At 50.4% G+C, this 5209-nt stretch overlaps 1 long non-coding RNA gene across 1 annotated transcript; it reads left to right on the top strand.

The window, feature by feature from the left end:
• Positions 1–263: 263 nt before the first annotated feature.
• On the top strand, positions 264–3517 carry LOC111096001. Its single transcript, XR_005359935.1, has 3 exons — positions 264–425; positions 2151–2325; positions 2978–3517. It is a non-coding gene; the product is annotated as an uncharacterized LOC111096001 (long non-coding RNA).
• Positions 3518–5209: the final 1692 nt, after the last annotated feature.

The following is a 5209-nucleotide window of genomic DNA, read 5'->3' as shown; positions in this document are numbered from 1 at the left end:
TCACCTTCTTCCAACTGTATCATCCCCTTGGTAACCTATCCCCTAAATCTGCAGCTTTTCCTCTGAATAACATTCTACCGCTATTGTCATAGATTACCACAAATCTAGTGACTTAAGCAACACGATTGTATTAAAGCTCTGGGGGTCAGAAGTCTAAAGTGGTCTGCAGCTCTGCGTTTCTTCTGGAGGCTCTGGAGGCAAATGTGTTTCCTTGCTTTTCCCAGTTTCTGGAGGTACATTGCTTCCTGGCCTGCGGCCCCTCCCTCCCTCCCTCTTCCCTGCCAGCATCTTATGTGTCTGACCCCCCTGCCTGCCTCTCATGAGGACACTTGGGATTGCATTTAGGGCTTGCCTGAATCATCCAGAGCAATCTCCTCATCTCAGCACCATTCATCATATCGACACAGTTCCTTCTGCCAAGTGAGGTAAATATTCACGGGTTCCAGGGACTTGAGACACAGACATCACTGGGGTGGTTATTCTGTGCAGCACAGATTCTCACATGCTTTCTGTCTAATCTGGTAGTTTCCAGACTTTTTCTAACATATTCTAATATGAGCTTGGAAAAAAAAAAAAAAAGCATGCCCCATTCTATGTAATTAAAAGTCTGGGTTCCTCAGCTAAACTCCCTGGATTTACGTCCCAGGCCCACCCCCTGCCTGCTGCCCTGCACACTCCTCAACCTCCCCACACTTCTGTTTCCCCACCTGCGTGATGAGAGGTGCTCGTGTCCTGTGGTGCCTTATCACACGCTGGCTGATTTAAACAGCACACTTCCTCTGATGGCTCTGGAGGCCAGTAATCCAAGATCAAGGTTTCCAGGGAGGACTCTGGCTCGCAGGCTGCCAACCCTCTTGCTGTGTCTTCACATGATGGTTGGAGCAGGCGTGCTGGGCTGTCTGACGTCTGTTCTTATAAGGACACCGAACCTCTCGGGTCAGGGCCCCCCTTAGGAACTCATTTCATCTGCTATGTCATTGCCACAAGTTCAGCCATATTGGAGGTTAGGGCTTCAACACGTGGATGGGGGTGCACAGTTCTGTCCACAGTAGAGGTGATAGCATCTCACTGAAGTGTGAGGAGTGAATCGGTGTGGGTCTGTGAGTGGCTGGGGCAGGGCTGTGTAGCGTGGGCAGCACAAGGGCTAGCCAGCACTGTTTTATCTCTCGGAAAGCATGGATCTGTGCTCTGCTGCTGCTGCTTTATGCACGTTGTCAAACATAGCTGAGAAACTTTAAAAGGATGAGATGAATTGAAGTGGAAATTATAATTGTTTCTTCCCTGTACTGCCAACAGATTCTCTTACATACGTCTTAGGGCACGTGTGCCCTGCTGTCCTGGCCTGGGGGTTCAGTCACTTGTGGCTCTTACAATGCAGCTTCCTGAGCCCTCTCGGAGCACTGGGCTCCCTGATGGTGGAGCCCAGTGTTTGCATTTTTAAAAAATATTTTATTTATTTATTTGAGAAAGAGAGAGAGTGTTGGGGAGAGAAAGAAGCAGGCTCCCCATTGAGCAGGGAGCCCCACGTGGGGCTTGATCTCAGGATCCTGGATCCTGACCTAAGCCCAAGGAAGACACTTCACCAACTGAGTCACCCTGCTGCCCCCAATATCTGCTTTTAAAACACATGTTCATGATGTCTGAGAAACTGTTCTTGCTCCTAGGAAAGCACCTGAGCCCCCGGACATCCCTCATGCTGGCCGGGCTCTGAGTCATGGTCACTCTGCTGATCTGAGTGCAGATGCAGCTGAGGAACATGAAGTTCTTATATCCACAGGGGCCATGCCACCACACCCATGCCCAAACCATCCTGGCAGCCCCTTACACCCTGCCCCCCCCCCCCCATTTCCCATCTTTTTTCTTCGAGATACAAAACCATCCTGGAAGTTTGAGATTGGACTGTCACACCCAGGCCAGCACTTCCCTTTAAAGGGTACTTCCCATGGGACGCCTGGGTGGCTCAGTGGTTGGGCACCTGCCTTTGGCTCAGGTCGTGATCCCGGGATCCAGGATCAGGTCCCACATCAGGCTCCCTGCGAGGAGCCTGCTTCTCCCTCTGCCTATGTCTCTGCCTCTCTCTCAGTCTGTGTCTCTCATGAATAAATAAATAAATCTTTAAAAAAAATAAAGGGTGCTTCTCATGTTCTCAGTGTCCAGCGAAGCCTGCCCTGGACTTCCATCACTGACTCCGGTTCTCCCTCACTGTGAGCCCAGCTGCTCGCCAGGGACACCAGTTCTGGAGGCCCACCTGCCTGAGGCCGGCATTCATTTGAGAAATGTGGGAAATGTCAGCACCGTGGGCTGTGGCTGGCTGGCTGGGCGAGGGTAAGTGCAGCTGCCCTCCAGAGCTGCTTCCTGTTCACTCAGCTTCTCCAGAATCGCAAACCCCAGCCTCCACTCAGTTGGGGAAAACAAACTCACAGTTTGCCCTTTGCCCTCCAGGAAGCATTTACTAACAGAGCAGGGACTGATGAAGGCAGAGAGAAACTCTCTTTTCTGATTTGCGTTTTCATTGCCTGTGCTGGGTGCACAGATTGAAACCACACTGGGGATCCTTCTGCTGACCTCCCAGCCATGCACCTCTGACATCCAGAAGAGGTGAAGATTCCTGCCTCCCTTTCTGGCTCCCTCCCTTCTTCCTGCCTCCTTTTGTTTTCTTCCCTTCATTGTGTTTTTCCATGCTTCCATTCATCTTTTCTTTTAATTGCAAAATTACAGTATGCAGATGGTAAAACATAACCCAAACACTACAGACAGGTATGCAATGAAAAGTCTCCTACCCCAAACCTTCATGGTGCCAGACCCACCTTTCCAGAGCCAAGCAAAGTCATCAGTTTCTCCATGTATGTTTTCAGAAACCATCTCTATCCACACACACGTATGCACATGCACAGATCTGTTGTTTGTACACGATTGTGAACATGTGTGCGCAGATGCAAATGTGTGTTTATAATACGTTATACATCTCTTCTTACAGAAATGGGAGCATCCATATGCCTCATTCCTTTTCCTTCATCTGTCCCAGAGACTGTTCTGCATCACCTTGGACAGACCCACGTCTTCTTTCCCACTGACTGAGAGCTGCGTGTTGGTATACGGACATCAAGCTGAATTTATCCACTGCTCACTCCAGAGGCATCAGGCTGTTCTGGGCCTTCACTCTAGTAAACAGAGTTGCATGGAACATCGCTCCTGCACGCTTGTAGGAATGTGCCTTGGCACACATGTGCTGGTGCCATAGACAATGTGGGGAGCCTCCTCCGAGGCAGAACTGTGCTGGGGGACCTTCCATCGTGCTCCTGCCCAAAGCAACACAATGCCCTGCGGTCTCGTCACTTTAGGTGTTTCGTGGGGGGACTCACTCTCACCAGAGAGCAAAGATGTTCCATCAGCTTGATTTTCAAATGACTTAACCACAGAATCTACCTCGTCAGCCCTTGGTTTGTGAATATGAGTCCTTCCCTGGAAAACACTGTTATTAAAAAAAAAAAAAGAAGAAGCAGCAGCAGCAGAAGAAGAGGGCTGGTGGAGAAGAGCATCCTCAGAACATGGCCAACATTGCTCCCTGAACGGAGGGAGCCAGATGGACTAGAACCCAGACCCGCAGACCCCAGTCCCTTTGTTCTGCTGAGCTCCCCCAGCACCACAGAAACATTAAACAGCACTATCTCTGTCAGCTCAGACACAGTAAGATCTGTGCCTGCACCCCTCTGAGCCTTCCTCAGTTGCCAGAAGGGGTTTGGAACACACACATCACCCCCTGCCACTGTGTAGCCCATTAGCATCTGAACATCTCTGGGGTTCGCAGAGGAGATGGAACAGCCCCAGATATGTTCTCCGAAGCAGAAACTTCTCCAGGATGGGGCCAGGCCACCCCTGCCCAGCTGGACAGAACAGGACTTTGGGCAGACTTGCCGGCTGCCACCTTGCTTCCCAAGCATGGCCGTTTCTGTGGACGATGGCCTGGCCTGCTGCCACCGCGAACCGCCCTGCCGAGCCCACCCCATTCATACCAAAACAACTGATCTAGAAATTATTTATAGATCCGAACTCCACAGAAACCATTGTGTCCTCCGTTGCTGTGACAACAGGGATGTGGCGCAAGAGCTGGGCTTGGAGGGACCATGGAGGCCAGTGAAGGCGATTGATTTCCAGCCGGGAGCCCCGGCTCACACGCGCCATCGGGGGTCACTGGGAATGAAAGGAGGCTTTCAATTGTGCTTCCAGTGAGGGCTGGCTCGTGTCCCGGAAAACAGCACCACCTGGGTGTTCAGCTGCTGGCTAGGGGTTGGGTTTTGTTCAAACCTCTTGATGAAATCATCCAGAACAAGCCTGGCGGAGCATCGGCCAGCTGTGAAGTCTTCAAGATCTGGCTCCTCACCCCAGGCCAGCTGCAGCAGGCTCCTGGGAGCATGGGGCCCAGGAATCTGTATTGTAGTTTCTGGATTGGTGAAAACCCATGGGACGTGGTGAACTAAACCTCTAGAGAGTCACACACATGCATCTGTGTCCACTCGCTGTCCTAGGCACTTTTGTTAGCTTCTCCGTTTCTTCTGGTTTTCTGCATGGATATCAAACATGTAGAATATAAGTGCTTTCCTTTCAAAAAATAAGGGTACTGTGTCCCCTCTTATGCACTTTGCTTTTTTCACTCAACAGTACATTTAAAAAAATTTTTTACAAGATTTTATTTATTCATTCATGAGAGACACACAGAGAGAGAGGTAGAGACACAGGCAGAGGGAGAAGCAGGTGTCATGCAGGGAGTCTGACGTGGGACTCGATCCCGGGTCTCCAGGATCACGTGGTAGGCTGAAGGTAGCGCTAAACCACTGAGCCACCTGGGCTGCCCTCAACAATACATTTTAAAGGGGTCTCCAGGGCACCTGGGTGGTTCAGGGGTTGAGCATCTGCCTTTGGCTTAGGTCATGATCCCAGAGTCCCGGGATTGAGTCCCACGTCAGGCTCCCTGCAAGGAGTCTGCTTCTTTCTTTGCCTGTGTCTCTGCCTCTCTGCATCTCTCATGAATAAGTAAATAAAATCTTAAAAAAAAAAAAAAAAAAGGTGTCTCCAAAATAGTAGCTGCCGCTGCTGTGTTTTTATGACCACACAGTGCTGTCCCTCTGTGTGCACGTACCACATGCTTACCTGGTTTTTTTTTTCTTAGGACAAATTGCCCAGAAGCAGAACCTAACATGAGGATTTGTTT

The sequence above is a fragment of the Canis lupus genome, chromosome 5, assembly GCF_011100685.1.
Source record: "Canis lupus familiaris isolate Mischka breed German Shepherd chromosome 5, alternate assembly UU_Cfam_GSD_1.0, whole genome shotgun sequence".
NCBI classification, from domain to species: domain Eukaryota; kingdom Metazoa; phylum Chordata; class Mammalia; order Carnivora; family Canidae; genus Canis; species Canis lupus.
Note: the sequence above shows the minus strand (reverse complement) of the source record. Positions and strands in the feature narration are given on the sequence as shown.